Raw genomic sequence first — 19,735 nt, forward strand, 5'->3', positions numbered from 1 at the left:
TTCAAAATATTATATTAACTACTAGCTTCCGCTCGCAGCTTCGCCCGCGTGAATTTCGGACTTCAAAAATGGAGCCGGTCGCGAACGTTCGAGAATGTTCGTTTTACGAAGCTACTCGCTAGGTGATTCGCTAGCCTCTAGGTGCCAAGCAAACCGCCTGCCTGTACGTTTGCGACCTTATATATATACAAAAATAATCCTTATAGCATGATTCAGTATTCACGCATGATGGCTTATTATTAGCGTATTTCATGTATAACTTTGGTGTTTCTATACCGATTTCTATGATTCTTTTTTATGGAATATTTAATAATGTTTCGAACTGCTAAGCTATCGGGAGTTACACGTGTTATTGTGAGTCAACCATAAAAGATAGACATATGCTGTCGTGGGATATTTTTACATAATTTTAAGGAGAACATTTCCGTCATACATGATTTCTGTGTAGCTTTAACCATTAAGGTTGCACACGCGACGGAAGCTTAAAAAATGGAGTAACTTCTCCCGTTTTCCCAACATTTCCCTTCACTGCTCTGCTCCTATTAATTGTAGCGTGATGAAAAGTATACTATAACCAGCACAGGAGAATGAAAAATAATTGTACCAAGTTTCGTTAAAATCCTTCGAGTAGTTTTTGTTTCTATAACGGTTATACAGACAGACAGACAGACAGACAGACAGACAAAAATTTTACTAATTGCATTTTTGGCATTAGTATCGATTCCTAATCACCCCCTGATAGTTATTATTTTGGAAATATATTTCATGTACAGAATTGACCTCTCTACGGATTTATTATAAGTATAGATTATTGCTGCAATTTATAGAAATTGCGATAGGATAAATTCACGCGTATAAATTTGTACATTATTTTATATAGAATAGAAAATAATACGAAAAAGAAAATCTTCTGTGCAATCAGCATCAAAATTGGTTAAAAAATAAAGTAGTCATTCATGTTTAAAACATTGTTGTGAGCAAAAGTAGGGACGTAGTGGGGTTATCGGGCTATCCCTTTCTCACGCATGCAGCGTTATGACCACACTCGATGACGTCACAGTTTGCTATTTTGGTAGCTACCAAATATCTAAGCTTTATAACTTATTTATTACTCCGTAGAATCTGAAATTTTTTTTCCGTAAGTTTCTGGATGACATACAACATGTTTGATAAATGTAATTAAAAAAAGTAGTCAACTACCCAATTATCAGAACTGTTTTTTAATCGAGCTATTTTAACTAGTATAAACTATGTTTATCTTTCATTACGTGTAACTGGAGACTGGGTCACAGGACGCAGTACTTTGCTTTAATCTCGTTAACAAATTGAGAACAATTTCCATCTTCTAGGCTGTTTATTGCATTCCTTGTTTCTTCAATTACTATGATTAAGATTCTCCGCATAAAAACGTAGAACCTTTTACAGAGTTGTAATTTTTACAGGTTTTGAGTGTAGTAATAAAAAATGCGGAGTAAAGAATACATTTAAGACAACATTGTTATTTTGTTTGAAGAATAAAAATGACATATTTTTGTGGTTTACAACAATTAAATTTTGCTATTGTTCAGCTATTTTTTTGGCTGAGTGAGCTAAACGTTGCCGCAAAATAATTTAAGCAACAACATTGCTTAAATAATTTAAGCAATGTTGTATCCCGGTTGACGAACAATGTAACCAATATAATTACGAGGCAGTCATCGTCAGCAGCCACATGAATACCACTGCTGAACAGAGGTTTCCTTTAAAAAATTCTGGATAGATCTGGAAATACGACTTAGATTATAGCTACTGTCTAATGAAAGGGTGACCAGCATAGTAGTACCATTCTGCTTGGATTTGGTGTTAATGTTTTTGCTTTCTAAGTTCATTATTTTGTCTCCCGCTTTACTATGAAGAGAAGTGGACAGTTCATATTTCCAACCCCTCCCTATCTCTCCATTTGATTAACTTCGTTGCGGGGTAAATACAAATTAGTGTTTCCTGAGATTCGTCAAGCTTCATCGCTCGATTTCATAAAATGCGTGCCTGATTCTGGCTTACAGGAGTCGTAGTGCTAGGTGTGAGGGCAGGAAAGTCTCTAATGTTCATAGGCCTGATCCTTTAGACGAGTGAATCACTTGTCTCGTTATCTATTTGAATAAAAAAGACTTCATGGTCGTGCTAGATCATTACGTCCGACCTCATAATAGCACTATAGCGTCACGTGACTTCACTTCATTAGAAGCTGTGATGTCAATGAGCGAGTACACGCGAACGAAAATTGAGTGAAAACTGCCGTAAATCTACACAAACGAGGAAAAAACATGCCTTTATTAATCAATTATCTGAAAGCTTTTATTTATAAGTAGCTCACGCGATGGATAATGGGTTTTTTGCTTGTAATGCAGTTATAAAAGGAACAAGGCTCTGGAGTAACATCAATGGCTTTCGTTAAGTAATTTTAAATAATCAACGTGTCAGCTTCGTAAAGAAATTGGTTTTAATAATCCTGTTGGTTTTTTATTAAGTGATGAGAAGAGCATTAAACAAAGATCTTTTTTTAACATGGCCCTACGTTTGTTGGCCTGGCAAGCGCCGGCTTATACAACTCCACCGTAATTTGGACTGACCGCTTAAGCGCTTGCAACCCTTAAAAATATAAGCGACCATGCTAAGGGCAACCCACTAACGGCTTACAAACCTCGACTCAGGACGGACGAGCATTGAGCATATCGCTTGCCTATTAAAGTCACAGCTAAACACAAGAAATATTACTCAGAACTTTATACAGGCGTCTATTGCACTGCATTGCGTCCAGATTTATCGTGAGTCAACTAAAGACATATTTACCGCCGTTTTCAATAAAGGATCTCGATCGCTTCATTCTTCATTCATTTTAAAATCGGATTGAAGATTGAGATTGAGATCATTTATTGAAAATGGCTCTAAAAGTGTAACAGTCATGCTGTTAACATAGATTATGTTTACAAATAGTATGGTTTCACCGAGATAGCTCCAACTATCTCAGAGAAAAGTAATGAGGAATGCCAGCTTGTTTCTCGCTGTTGCGTTATGTATGTTTAAGTTTTACGAATGGTTAAACCTCTCTCCTTCTCAAACCCGAGTGATAATCTATACTATTATATAAAGCTGAAGAGTTTGTTTGTTTGTTTGTTTGAACGCGCTAATCTCAGGAACTACCGGTCCAAACCGAAAAATTATTTTTGCCTTGGATAGCCCTTTGTTCGTGGAGTGCTATAGGCTATATATCATCACGCTATACCCAATAGGAGCGGAGCAGTAATGGTTAATCTCAGGAAATACCGGTCCAAACAGAAAAAATCTTTTTGCCTTGGATAGCCCTTTGTTCGTGGAGTGCTATAGGCTATATATCATCACGCTATACCCAATAGGAGCGGAGCAGTAATGGATAATCTCAGGTACTACCGGTCCAAATTGAAAAAATATTTTTGCGTTGGATAGTTCTTTGTTCGTGAAGTGCTATAGGCTATATATCATCACGCTATACCCAATAGGAGCGGAGCAGTAATGGCTAATCTCAGGAACTACCGGTCCAAACTGAAAAAATCTTTTTGCGTTGGATAGCCCTTTGTTCGTGGAGTGCTATAGGCTATATATCATCACGCTATATTCAATAGGAGCGGAGCAGTAATGGCTAATCTCAGGAACTACCGGTTTTAACTGAAAAATTCGTTTTGTGTTGGATAGCCCTTTATTTGTGGACCGCTATAAGCTATATATCATCACGCTATGACCAATAGGAGCGGAGCAGTAATGGCTAATCTCAGGAACTACCGGTTTGAACTGAAAAAATCTATTTGTGTTGTATAGCCCTTTGTTCCTGGAGTGCTATAGGCTATATATCATCACGCTATGACCAATAGGAGCGGAGCAGTAATGAAACATGTTGCAAAAACGGGGAAAATTATAAGTTTTGAGAGCTTCCGTTGCCTGCGCTGCGTAAACGGTTAAAGTTATGCAACAATGATGTATGACGGGATTGTTCCACTTTAAAAGTTCTAAAAAATATATTATAAAACAAAGTCCCCTGCTGCATCTGTCTGTCTGAACGTGTTAAACTCAAAAACTACCCAACGTATTAAAATGAAATTTGGTATGGAGACAGTTTGAGACCCTGGGAAGAACATAGGCTCCCGGGAAACTACTACTTTTATAACGGAAAACTTTAGCCTGAAAAACTTTATAACGCGGGCGGAGCCGCGGGCAAAAGCTAGTTTTTTCTATAAGACTGGAAGGGAATCCATAACAATATTGGTATTATTTGAAGTCCTATAAACCAGTTCACGGTTCAATAATATTTATAAAATATGACCTATTCTACTTTATAACACAGCTTTTGAATGATGTATTTACATAAGATATTGGTTGGACTAAATAAATACTCAAGTAATATTTGTGTGGTCTGTTTATGTTTCCCTTAGTAACAATAATATTGTAGGGCAAATGTACGCGCTACTTGATTTTCTTATAGAGAAATATAGGATAAAATAAGCCTCATAGATTTATTTTCTTGCACGCACCTCTGACTTTTCTACAATAACGTGTGTATTATTAGTGACTTAGCGCTTGCTTTAACGTGAAGGAAAACATCGTGAGGAAACCTGCATACCTGAGAAGTTTTCTATAATAATTTCGGACTGAGGACTAAGGCCTAAACCCTCTCAGCAGTAGAGGAGGCCCGTGCCCAGCAGTGGGACAGTATATAATACAGGGTTGATATTATTATTACCTTACATTATAGGTTTATTATAATGTAGGTGGATATTGAATTACGCTCATAAATACTAAGAGCATTTTTACTTTTTGTTCGATTATCCCAGGAAGGTAATGTTAATGCAATAGACATAAAGTCCATTTTTATGGATTGTATTTTGGGTTCATGATATACAGGGTCATTTTGACATCGCGTTACTAAATGAAACCTACCTACCTACTATAAGTAGGTAGATTAAATCACAAATTCCCCTTTGAAGCTCGTAAAACCTATATAGGTAATCTAAACTGTTTTCTACTTGAATTAATAAGGGTGCAGCAACACTCTGCTATTTCACACATTCCCTCTACAGTATTTGGTCCATTCAGCGAAGCGTGAAGAAGCAATTAAGCCGGCCGGAATAAATATGGCGACCGCGTAGAGATGCCGCTCGTGATCGGTCGACGTTTTCTTTGCATTGCTTTTAATATATCAATATTCTTTAAATTGTATGGTGCCGTTGATTTTAAATTAATTTAAAAACCGATTTTTGAATAAATATTATTGATGCCTATTTCTTAAAAAGAAAACGAAGGAAAAATAATACAAACGGATGGATAAATATAGCAACTCCACTTTTTTAATCTGTTAAAAATGTTATAACTGTTATCGTTGAAAAATTATTTGTCATATTAGTTCTAGTATAGATAGCTAGATGTCTCTAATTTCAATAACAACCCAACTCATATCATTAGTAAAATTAAATGGTTGTTGAAAGTAATACTAGTCATTGTTAGTGTAATGTTGGACTTTTTACTAATTCATTACGATAATATTGTCTTAAATTAAACAAGGAAAAATTTATATATTTTTTTCAAAGTCGCTAATGACTCATCCATTCATTAGCAAAAGTCATCCATCTTTCGGATAAGAATGTCTTATACATGGAAAATTATCGATAAAAATATTTTATACTATAAAAAAAAAACAAAATATTCTCATAATCATTCCTTGGTGTAGAGCCACCAATAAATTTATTTTATTGGTAGAATTATCTCCACCTCATGATGTGACAGGATAATATCAGTTGGTTGTATAATTTATTGCAAGTCAATAGTTTTAATCGGTAATAAAACTAAGCGACTGCGATATTTTTTGATCGACTGAGATATTTTTGTTGTATATACCTAATATTACCTTGATAAATAATGGTATAAAGAATTCCTCCTAGCCGAATTTCAAATGAATGCACGAGATATTACAGTTCATAAGTGTGCAATGTACTCTCCGGTTCTTCACTCGCATAATCCGGTAAGACCGGGGAGAGAACAGTTTTATTTGCTTTCGTCGGCATGGGGGTATCACATCACCAATTTCGCTCGGAATCTCTGACTTCGAGCTGCCATTGAGTAGTTCAAAGATGGTAACCCAGTCACATTTATTTTTGGCTCAACCTGGGATTCGAACGCAGGACTTCAGCGAGGCAGCCGTACTCATACCGCGTAGGCATTACATCTGTACCACCAAGGCAGTCGACCTCTACATGATATCCTCTGTTATTGCACCAAATTATAACCATTTCATGTATTTTACTGTAATAAAACCTTTGTTAGAACCGCCTTATTCCTCACGTAAAAACAGTCAAGATGAGCTCGTAGGCTGCAGCCGTTTCATCTGATTTACTGTACTAATGGAATGTGTTTTTATTCGTTAGGAAGTCAAGTAGTTGAAGCATCCACCTAGTGCATACTAGGTCACGCGAGTTGTGTCCTACTTTGCACACTAAAATAACTTTGAGGAAGTTGGTCAGAAAGGTATGCGGCCCGTAGGCAAATGTACGCGACGTTTTTTAATTGAATTTAACTCATTCGGCAGCTTCATAAATATGGCAGTATAAGGGAGTATGTTCAAATGTTGGGTAATGAGTATGGTGGCGTATAATTTGAATTGTGGATTTTTATTTCACTTTTTGTTTTTTGGATGATGTAATGCTTCTTCGTCTAAGTCATGACCTTAGAGTAAATTCGGCTCAACATAAATAAAAAAATAACAAAGTAAATATAAGAATGACACATTCTTTATACATTAATTTATCAAAATAGCCAGGAGTTAAGACATTACTATCATACCTTCGCTCTGCTTAATTCCTATTCGCCGAAGTCGAGAATTAGATACATTATACACATACTAATGGTGATGATATTAGTAGATAAGTCACCTGTTCATCGGTTTAATACTCGTATTAAAAAGCCTTAAATTAAACAAAAATATTTTAGGGTCGCATTTAATGTTAATAAAATCGATACAATATTCAAACACTTTCACATCCCTAAATATGTATTGCGCCTAAATATAATTCCACCTTTATTTCTGTCGTGCGGCGAGAATGCGTAAACAAAAATTCTCGCTATTCCCGCAATTCCCAGAATTGGACACCGGAATCGGACGAACGGTTCCATCTGGCCTTGACACGTCCTAATAGACTATTCCGGCGGCAGATTAGGGCATTCCCGTTGACCTATCTCTATTATCTGGATTACAAAAAATTGGGAAGACGAGAATTGTGATGATTGTAGTATTATTAAATTGATTGGAGGCAAAAATGGTAGAGAAAAAGAACAGATTTTGGGAGCTCGATTTTTGCGTCAAGAAATAAGTAGGATGAGTATTTACTCATGTTTATAGAAATATCTCTGGAAGTAGTTGATAGTTGTTATCTTTTTCAAACAATTCGTAACGTAAATTGTGTTGAGGTCATAATATTTTGTACGGTTGTCTATTGAAGACTGTTGTAAAGAATGTCTGCTTCAAGTTTGATTGACGTGAAATTGGAAGCGTTTATCAGCAATTTTATATTCTTGTTGATCTTTTTAGCACCGTTGAATAGTTGAGATGAAATTTGATTTGAACTTGATTGAAAAAAATTACGTTTTAACTCGATAAAATAATATTCGAAGCGGAGTATCATAACATGATCTGAAAATGTATTGATATAGTCATGTGCTGTAGACACAATAAATATGACAAATAATAGTAATTACACAGTTAATTAATAACTTTTTTTTGCTTTGAATGACGAGACGAGCTTGCCGTTCGCCTGATGGTAAGCGATACGACCGCCCATAAACAGTAGAAACACCATCTAACACCTTGAATTACAAAGTATTGTTTGATATACCACTGCGCTCGCCATCCTGAGACGTGAGATGTTAAGTCTCATTATGTCCAGTAGTTACACTGGCTACAATGTCCTTCAAACCGGAACACAAAAGTGACTACATTGCTACTTGGCGGCAGAAATAGACATTGCAGTGGTGGTTACCTACCCAGGCGGACCCTCACATATGAGAGACCTACCATCAACTTTCTCTATATCAGTACGAGGTATCAGGATAAGAAATCTATTAGTACTGGAAATTAGCAATGTATATGTCTTAGTTACTTTCAACGACACACTTACGTGGACACTATGGCGGGTTTTAACACCTTTTGTTCGTTGGTCGCTATCCGGGCGGATATAAAATAAATCCTACCAGCAAACACTAGGTAAACTCTATTGCCGATTTTTGTGCTTATTTTTTTTGGATATTAATAACATTAAAGGACATTCGCTCCAATAAAGCTAATTCAGTGGTCCACACAAAAAGTAAATATCAAAACGTGAATTTTCCCAGCCACATTTTCTAATTTTATTACACTTTCCTTGGGATTACGCTGTGATAAAATAACTTTTGGCCCGACGCTGCGACAAAGTTATATTAGCTCCACAGTTAGACGGAGAAAATACCTTAAACGAACCTTAGGAGAATGTATAGTGTATTATTTTCACTTAGTTTTTGTCGTGGTGTCCTTTTAGGGACTAATAAAATATTTACGGCTTAGGTAACTATTCTTTATGTTCCTAGCTAATTGAACAAAGGATCTAGATAAAGAAGGTCTGGTATAACATCCAGGTTATTTAATTTAGCTTAGTCAATGACGAGGATTTGGTTACGAACGTTGAGATTTGATGTTGAATTCTACTGGATGTTTGATCAAATCAAAACTGTATAAATGATTTTAATAATTTTTACTGAGAATGACGTTCGGTTTCCCGTTCTGCCTCATATTTTGTCCAACGTTACGATGTTTTCCACTGGGGGACTATGCCAAAAATTTTGTAGCATCTTCCCCCGATAGGAGACGTCACAACGATGTTTCCATTGTCCACCAGTGGTGGACAGAACGTGGGTAACAAGAGGAATAGATGCGGCCACCTTTCAGGCAACTTGAACATGGGAACAGTGTTTATGGGTATAAAATAATACAGTAAGTATTTCCCTTACTTTTTACTTAACTTCAGCCTTATTTGAAGCAATCTATTAGGGCAATCACTCCCGGGTAAACATCAAGTATTGCGTGACCTAGTAAAACATCAGATTAAAAGCATATAAATTATCCTAAAAATAGATAAAATACGTAATGTTTCTGTGTAAGAATGAACCGTTAACCAATAACCTTGATAATGCACTGAAATAATTCATCAAATAACAAGCATTACCCACACCAATATTTATGTCCAAGCGTTCAGCGTAACATAAATTTCACGCAATTGTTTACAACCCGCTTGTCTCCCTCCAATATCACATAAACAAGCGGGACAGAGACAAATGCGCGGTCATGTTTAGACAGTGTAATACAAAACGACACGGGTATTAAAAGCTGGATATGTGACTAACCCACCTCGTTAGCAAGCGTAATGTTTCAGGGGCCGTGCATAATTAGGTATACCGCCCATGAATTTATTTGGATGGCCGTTTCAATGTATGTTTTGAGGGTGAAAAACCCCAAGACATTAGTCGAAAACGTGGAAGTGTACAGGAATTGAAATTTATAACTTATAGTATATCAACTATGTAGTAACGTTTTAAAGTAAGTATATAAAATCAATGACGTTTTACAAATAGACACGTCATACACTAACAAAATGGTACATAAAAACGGCGCACTATTTGCTATATTCACGTACCTGTACATATAATCACAAATTGGCTCGAAGAAGGAATAAAAAGATGCAGCACACATTCGTTAGAAAAGGATATATATATACATCGACAGTTATGTAACAACGTTAGTGCCGCACGCTCATTGGCTGTTAAGTCGGGCAATTACCTTACTTTCATCTTGCCAGTATTGAGCTCGGACAACGTGTCTATGTAATAAAAACATCTTAGTATAAAGTATAATGCTGATCGGTGAGGTGAAATTTTCCGAGAGGTAACCCGACACAATTTATGCTTAAATATTAATATGCATAAATGCGTAATACAAATCGTTTTAATGACAATTAGATTTTACATAAATTACGAAAAGGAAGCCTGTAGGAATCAGATTATATGGACCCCACTGATGCTGATAGATAGGAGAGTTCATAACTGACTAGTTGATATTCAATAATTATAAGCTAAGTTTAGTCAGCTAAATGGTTTGGTTTCTAAGTAAATACTGGATGATTATGAGGAAATATTTTGAAGAATCAAATGTCGTAGGCACGTTTGGGCCAACGTCAAGTAGGCGGTAGTAAAACTAATGCAAATAATTTCTGCAACAAGCTTCAAATATGTTGCGCCGTACCCATATCGAGGTAACATAAGGAAGGAAACTTATGGAAGTCCAGAAATGGAATATTCTGATTATAAAAAAATACGTAATATAAAACTATCAGCTATAAAGTGAGAATAAATTAGGGCTTTGATCTGATTTAGTTTATTAAAGCAATCTAGATTCTAAAAGAACATTGACTCGGACTGGAAGTATACTAAATTCAAATAACAAACAAAATTATAGCGCATATTATTTTTATGATATTTTAATGCGATTTAAAATCTAGGAATTACATTTAATGACTTCCGTAATATAACAAAGGATGTTTAATGTTTATCGGCAGTTAGTGAAAAAAAATATTTTGTAAAAAAAACGTAATATGCCGGCTAGCATTTGTTTTTAAAATAGCCATCTTCTGTGTTGATATGGACTACAAAATGATTGTTATGATTAGTAATTTATGGTTTGCGTGTGGACTTATATTTGCTAAGAAGTTAAACAAACACTGTGATATTGGATTCTGTTTTGATTGTATATATATACAATATTGTGAGGAAGCCTAGTGGGTTTTTTATTTCGAGATATTTTTACGCAGGCGAAGACGCATGCAATACCTAGTTAATACAACCCGACAAAGAATTACTCAAGTAATTACAACATGATTTAATAAAGGAAGCGGCAACATATTAAAAATATTTGTTTTTTTCATTTCATTACACATTACCTCATTATCAAACAATTAACATTCTGTGACAGAGCGACGGCATGGGAACGTACGTCATATCCTGTGACGTCATAATACACACGTGTGTCCAAGTTCACACCACGCAGCTGGGAAACATTAATTCAGATTATATTTACTCTGGTTTGTTGTTTACAGAAGCTTTGAGCATCTCTGTACCTATCACATTTATGGGAACGGCAATTAGACTTCATTTCTTCTACGCGTTAAGTATCCTTTTATTTCTCCCTACCTGCCAGCTCGAGCTGGTTACTTCGGTTTGTACCATGTTTTCATTATAAATTTTATCCCTAATTTAAAATGTCCATAGTTATTTAAGTAATAATAATTATAATTATTCTTATAAATTGTTTTAACGTATCATAAGTTCAACTTTGTTCGCCTACGTGATAAATAAAGTATCTTATTTTATTTTTTGCACCTGATGGTAAACTGCATGGCGTACAGATAGAGATTAACGGGAGATTGTCGCTCACCAGTTGACACAATTATGTCAGTCTAGTCAGAACTGCATATGCACGGAGTGATGCGAGAATGCGACACTCTTACGTGTCTTTGGCGGGTTTGACACCTTACGTACGGACATAGGCTAACTTAACAAGGAGAATATTCGACAGAGGCACTAACCACCGCGGTGTGAATTTAATGGCTAAACCAAAAACACCTTTGTGGCATAATATATCAGGTAATTCGATGAAAAAAGTAAATAATACACCAGTATACTAATTCGATTCTAGTAAACTTTTGCTAAATATTTCAACCTATTTCAACATAAATATAAACTATACCGTGGGGAGTATAAAAAATAGGCATAAATGGGAAAAAGAAACCGTATCATTTATTTATTTGAATTCGTGCCCAAAGGGATAAACAGAGCGAATTTACGCGCCGCCCGTGTGTTTTACACGTCTTTATCGTAAAAATAAAGCTATTTCATGCAAGACCATGCGGTTACTGTGGAAACATGCATAAAAACTAAAACGCATTTTTTTTTTAAATAATTATTGTAAAGGTTATAATAGATTTTAAAATGTTATTTATTACTGGCGATGGTATTCCAAAAACTAGATGCGACAATTGTTTTGTTTAAGAAACGTGTTATACAGTCCTCATTTATTATTTCACCCTATTTTGATAGTAAAATATATTCTGAAACAAAATGAACTGTCTCGGTGGCGTAGTTGTACTGCATGCGCGGCATAAAAGCGCTCTAAGGTCATGGGTTCGAAACCCGGGTCGGGAAAAGTGATATTGGTTTTGCTCAGTATCAGTTCGGGGTCTGAAATTTGTGCCCGATATAGCGAAAGGCTCGTCCCCTATCACATCATGGGACGGAATACACTTGGCGAACAAGGGGTGCCCTGGTTGCGCTTCTGCATACATCTTCGGAGATAAATCAGTCTGCATACATCTTCGGGGACGTGTGTGTGTGAAACAATATGAAATTTAAATCTATTGTTTACTGTATTTTGGCTCTACTATGTTTTTAAGTTGTGAAAAGGATGTATGCATACGTTGCTTCTAAAATTGTTTGTTACGACGACGGATTGTCCTGTTAACATGGACAAGTTTCGAAAACAAAATCGCTGTCCCTTGTTCTATATCTTGTCATACTAATTATAAATGCGAAAGTTTATGAACACGTTTGGATGTTTGTTCGAAGTAAATGCTGAAACAGCTGAATCATTTTAGATGAAATTAGGCACACGGATAGACTATGCCCTGGACTAACATAGGCTACTTTTTATCTCGGTACTATGCTCCCATGGGAAATAATGATATTTTTTAAATAGATGGCGCTGATAGCGTTCATGTTGCTCTATAAATTCGTAGTATTTTAAGGACTTTTATAGCGAGAAAGGCTTTTCAAAGACTTTTGTTATGCAACTTCTAGTAATCTATAAAGCCTGGAAAGTAAAACCTTTGTTGAAATTGTAATTTCAATGTGTATCTATATATTATCCCTTAAATTGTTGTAGAGAATAGTCAGAAAAACAACTATAGTTATATAACTTTTTTGCACTACAAAAGTTCATCGCAGAAGGGTCAATTTCATTTTGCTATACACGGGTAGAGTAAATGGAATAGTATTACAGAAGAGTACTAACTAAGCATCTAACTATATACATAATAATTTAAACAGATTTGGCAGAATAGAGTGCTGAATTAAATGTATTAAAACTGGTAGAGTATACTCACTAACTCTACTGTTTACTTTACACGTGGTCACTGGGCTCATCATAAGATATAGAGGTATACAATTAAATTAGTCTGATAGTGACCTTACCTATCAGCTATTCATCATCATCATCATCATCATCAGCCGCAGGATGTCACGAACATGGGCCTCCCCCAGAGATTTCCAGATCGACTTATTGTAAGCAGGCCGCATCGAGCAACCTTCTGCTACTTTTATGAGGTACTCTGTCTACCTTGTGGGTGCATTATGGGTGCATTAATTACACTATTGCTTACCCTTTCGGGAATACGTCGTAACAATAAGATTCTGTTACCAGTTTGCAGTTGCGTGCACGCAACATTGATACTGAAATGAAACTGAAATGCACTACGATCGTAATGGCCGCGTCAAATCAGAGATAAATCAATATTTTGTACTTCATCTTTCATATTGTGATGTTAGGATTAACTGTTATTATTTTTTCTTTTATGCTGTTAACACATAAATCATTGAATATCGATATTTTATTATACAGCGGAGACTGGAGAATGATCTATGTACAATTCTCGATATGATCTATTTTATTTACATTATAAATATTATGTAAGGTGGGTTCCCATGTTTGTATGAAGTTTTTTAATGTTTTTATTTTTTTGGTACACACACACATACTCACGCCTTTATTTCCTCCCATATTGTGATAGTGGGCGAGTTTGTCGCCTTATTGGGAACAAATTCCAGACTCCGCGTTGATACTGAGTACAAAAACCCAATATTATTTTACCTGACCTGGGGATCGAACCCAAGACCTCAGCATTGCAATCGTACCGTACAACTACACCTGCCAGTCATATTTTATTGGTATTAAAATATGTTGTGCATCTGCATTTATTTCTACATCATTGTTCAAGAAATAATTTATTACCAGTACTGTCAAAAACCTATATAAAATATACTAGCTGCAATCCTTCATCGTAAATCCATAAAACTACAACATCAATTTTAGTTGTCTTCTCGGATTCGAACCTGAAGCGTAAACAAATTGCTCACATTACGTATACCAGAACACAAATGTAACACTTTATAAAAGTTTCATACTGTAATTTACCTTGAGTATAAATAGTACACCTACATTTTTCGGAGCGGCGAAACAAATATGTCTATACACAGGTCCGTCTGGAAATTCAAAATTGTTGTTAGCATGCTCAATTTGTATTCAGAAGTAGGGGAAAGATTTACTGCCCGAGTAGTTCTGAAACACTTCTCTATCGAAATGATTTCTGGGATAAACTATACTTGCATGTAACGAATGAACAGAATCGAAATTTCGAAAGAAATCTTTTGGATTTATATGTAAGTGAAAACGAAGTACATCATTGTTGCTTTCAATATTAAAACTATTTGACTCTGAAAGTTATTATTATTAAACATAGCTCAATTAGTCTCTCGTAAAAACACTGAATGATGTCACAGCAATTATCAAAGTAAATTAACAGAAAAGTACTATCTACCATATAGTTAGTACCGTTGAAAAATACACAACACATAACAGCTGAATGGAGCTCTATATATAACAGAAAGATGAGTCAAGTGCACGCGTGTTTCGAAATGTTTAATTCCGTACTATCAGGTAGCTCCCGAGGTCGGATACAGCTTGATGATATACTGACGGATAGGTTAACGGCTAATTAATTCTAATTTATGATTTGGGAAGCCATTTGTGATTGATGTTATTGTGATTCGGAAATGATAATTTAAGGAAATAAAAAAATGAAAGAAAAAGAAATGTAAGCAGAAAAAATCGAAGTTCAAAGTCCGGGATAATTGTAAAGGAATACTTTCAACCCTTGCCGTTTGCCAATTATTTGGGATTGAATTTACTTAACACCAGACGCAGTAAAGTTACTTTGCCGAGCACTCTTTTTAGGCTATTTTCTTTTAATGGTTTTCACCGTTTATTAGTGATTTCACCAATGTCCATAAGAAATAGCTAATACTATAAACGATTGCATTTTCCTGAGCATTCAGTAAACAAATACCACAAAAGTAAGTAAATTATCTAGATTTAGTTCACTATTTTCATAATATTCGATCCACAATGAATATGCGACGTAAAATCCTCAACATTTTTTCCTTCACCGTTAAAGCAATCGATAACTCAAGAGCATGTACACACATGATTTTCGAAAAGTCAGAGTCTTGGGTTTTGAACCCGTGGACATTCGTTTCGGCGGACCGTTCCACAAACAAGTAGGCCATCGCTGCTTTTTAGTATTTCTATATACACACGTAATATTTATTTATTTATATTTTTAGTTAGCTTGATAAAGTTGATATTCATAGTCACAGTAATTATTATGTGCTTTTTGTGCCAACAAGAATAAGAGCCACAAAAAATGATCGGTCTACCGTACTAAATAACTATTCACAATAAATAAAACGAATGTAAAATGAGGTTAGTAGACGACATTGACGACACGCTGAGCTATTCGTGTCGACTAAACTTATAAAATATAATTTATAATCAAATGCCTAAGTGTTTATTAAAATATACACACATATAACGGATTTTTTTAATTTAAGAAATGCTAAACAAGTTCTTGATTATTATATCACGTTTTAGTGATAGTGGAGTCATAATATTTTTATGCTATGTTTGTAATACGTCCCTTTTAAAACGTAGTAAGTAGGTATAAGCTGGTGTTAGGTTAGGTCACCGCAATGTCTATTTCTGCCGCCAAGCAGCAGTGTAGTGTGTAGTCATTGTTGTGTCCCCATTTGAAGGACATTGTAGCCAGTGTAACTACTGGACATAATAAGACTTAACATCTCATGCCTCAGGATGGCGAGCGCATTGGAATACCAAATAATACTTCCTAATTCAAGGTGTTCGATGGTGGTTTACTGTAATAAAAAAAAATGTATGATGGATTTTATATGTTTAGTAATTTATTTAAGATCGGCCTAAACAGTGTCCAAAAGACAATATTTCTTATCCAATTTCCATCGCGGCTTCAAACTATTCTTAACCCAAAGACTTAGGCATGTCAATTAAATCAAATAAGATCTGAGAGATTTGACTTTTCTTTCCTCTTTAATAACTTCGCCGTGTTCTATTTATGTAAAGTCTTTTAAATCCATTCTAATTTAATTACGATTTATTTTTGGGCGAGCATCGGGCGTCTCGTCCAAACAGATTAACCGACCATGTTTATCGGAACTGGCTGTTTAATTAAAAGTGAAAAATGTTTTGGTTTCTCTCCCTTAACCTCGCGATACACTTCATTTAAAATAGGACGGATCCGTCGCGTTTACATGTCGTTGTAATTAATTGTGATTATGAAGAAACGCAATTGGATGTGGCAATGATTGAGTGACTCCAGACGAGATGTAATGCGTCTGTGTGACGTGGCTGATGCCGGATAAGTCGTGTTAATTATTTTAAGTGCTGCTTATATCTTTTCCTATTTACTATACTTTATCTAATGATTTTTTATATTTAGAAAGTGTAAGTACCTCGACTGTGCATTCAAAATCCTGGAGTTCCAATTAGAACATCTTAATAACTAGTCTGAGAAAACAGTTCATTCATAATGGGTTATTTATAACGGGTCTACAATACCTTGTACATGCAGCGTCATTTTGACGTTGCGTCAATGAAACCAGCGGTTTACCATCAGTTATTCTAACGATGTACTGAGATAAACTAAGAGATGTAAAATAAAAAACGTAAGTTTTGAACAAAATAAATATTAATGAAAGTAATTTTAATTTTACATAGACTAAGGCGATTAAGACTAGACGAACAGAATTTGTTGAAGCGGCAACTTCATACTTTCAGTCAGAAATACAGTACACACACCATATTCGCATTACAAAATGATCAAAAAACTAAAACCGAAAATATATGTTATACATGAATACATTTGGCACAGTGCAAGCACAGGAAAAGACGAAAATATATTTAAATTTAGCTTTACGCAATGTAAAAGTAACCCCGATGATGCACTTATAAAATTACGTGAAAACTATAATCGCAAAAGAATGTAAATTTCCTGTAGTGTCCAGTGCAAAACCAGTGCGAATGCAGCCCAGACTTGAACTAAAATAGACGCGCGTTTCTTCAGCAGTTCCTGTGATGTAAGTCAGTGACGTCATGTGATGATTGTTTAAGGCCACCCATTGTTTAGAAATAACGCACGCTCTTTCAAATCCCTTGAGTTGTAGTTTCATTCGTTGAATTCACAATTCATTTGTAGTACAATTCATCTATAAGTATTTAACTGTTTTCATGCCATTTGACATTATAGCCCGAAATAAATAATAATTTAATGACGTCTTGTTTCACATCGCAAAAATTAAAACGATTATGAGAATAATAGTTAAAAAAGATTTTCTATATATTTTCATAAAACTTTAGAACAAAATGACGCTACAATTTACCTTTCATTTTATGATTCAACCACCCATTTTAAAATAAATACACAATTCATTCCCATAAATTTATGGGTTTATTTTCGCATTCAGTTCATTAACCTTTGGATCAGAGATTTTGCTGTAATGATCAGGTTTAAGAAAAATTTCGTGAGTAAAGTATAACGTAATACTCTAAACGCCCGATTTACTGATACGGGGGCGATCGTTTCATCAACATTACGAATAAGACCAAAATATATGGAGAAACAATAAATGGAAGCTCTAAATACAACGTCTATTATTAATTACACATGAAGGTTTTTGACAATTTAGGGCGTAAAATTTCATGCGCGAAAAGACTACTCAATATACAAAGAAATATGCTAGATTCGATTAGTAAGTCAAAGAAAAATAAATAACTTCCTAATTATGCTATTCACTTTCTTTAATAGCTTCTATTATCTATATTTGTATTTGTTGCATGCCATAACCGTTTGTCTTTAAGCTTGATTTCATTATAATGATAATATATATGGCAATTCGTGAATAAAATATCTAACTAAAATATAATTCCAACATCTTGCGTATTTGCTTGTCTATCAATCTACATCTTATATCTTGGGATGGTAAATAACAAGTTGAACAATAACCAAATGCCTTGTTTATTGATTTTACAACCAAAACTCCGTGATGGCATTACGTTCATCCGGTGAGTTATCCATCACCTACCACGTGTGCCTGATTGATTGGCATGACAGTTCAACTTGACAGTCCCTACCATGGACATTTATTTCGGTAATAGTTTCTGATATATCGCTTCTATTACACATCAAAGCGCCGAACACAGTTATTGACTTTGATAGGAAGATTTAGCATTCATTTAATTTCAAGAATTATTGTTTTGTAGATTTTTTGTAGCAGTTCTGTAACCTGACTTTGATAGGAAGATTAAGGAATTAAGCATTCTTTTTATAAATTATAATGTGATTTTTTTTGTAGTAGTAGTTCTGAAACGTATTGTTAGTTTGTATTAAGTATTCTATTTAATGCTACGAAGTAATGCCGTGTAATATATTAATATTACAGTAAAGAGTAATCTACATAATAAATCTAATGTTTTCATAAAATATAATGAGTAAATACACTAAAAGACTTGGAGATAAAAAATATATTTTATATAATTTAGATACAAAAATAGATATTTCAAAGAAAACAAGAAAAAGGAACTTGGTTTAACTCTTTTTTGTGATGTGGTTTACATTATACCTAACCGTGGTAACAAAATTATCTAGTAACTGATGATATTATTTGTTTTCTTTTCTTTAAATTTAATTTATTAAATATACATTACGGTTCATGTATTATCGGTAATGCCACACAACGCGTTATAATATCAGTTGCTTACCATTTTTTTTCTTTAATTAATTGCATATTGGTATCCTTTTTTTACTGTTGGTAGGTCTTTCATATGTAAGTGCCCGTTTGGGTAGGTACCACCGCAATGTTTATTTCTGCCGCCAAGCAACATTGTGTAGTCACTGCCGTGTACCGGTTTGAAGAACATTGTAGGCAATGTAACTACTGGATATAATAAGACTTAACATCTCATGTCTCAGGATGGCGAGCGCAGTGGAATACCAAACTATACTTTGTAATTCAATTCATGGTGTTTTAGTGTTTATGGGCGGTCGTATCGTTTACCATCAGGCGAACGGCAAGCTCGTTTTGTCATTCAAAGCAATAAAAAAAACAAGGTCATAGATATCATTAGTAAAACATAGAGTATCATAAACATCTAGATTTTATCTTTACACGTCTGATTTTGCATTAAGCATCAGTAAAGTCGAAATAAATTAAATTTTATCAGCAAACAAGCCTATGTTGATTCTTAGCATCCGTAATCCTATTAAGGTTGAATCCAAAAACATTCAGTTCCCATATCTGGATTAAGGTATGCGGAATTTTTGGACATCTTTTTATGTAATAATGTGACACTAGCAGCGACTATACGGTACTGATTCTACAAACAACAGCCAAATTTGACTAATTCTATAGCCCTAAACTGACTACGCCTACTAAAATAACCCAACACTGTCCGGTA

The 19,735-nt window shown here is 34.8% G+C and overlaps 1 protein-coding gene across 4 annotated transcripts in view; it reads left to right on the forward strand.

The window, feature by feature from the left end:
• Window positions 1-19,735, forward strand: part of LOC115441207 (extracellular matrix-binding protein ebh) — a 121,953-nt gene that overhangs the window by 89,906 nt on the left and 12,312 nt on the right. The gene's annotated exons all lie outside the window — the stretch shown is intronic.

The sequence above is a fragment of the Manduca sexta genome, chromosome 15 (assembly GCF_014839805.1).
Source record: "Manduca sexta isolate Smith_Timp_Sample1 chromosome 15, JHU_Msex_v1.0, whole genome shotgun sequence".
Classification (NCBI taxonomy): Eukaryota; Metazoa; Arthropoda; class Insecta; order Lepidoptera; family Sphingidae; genus Manduca; species Manduca sexta.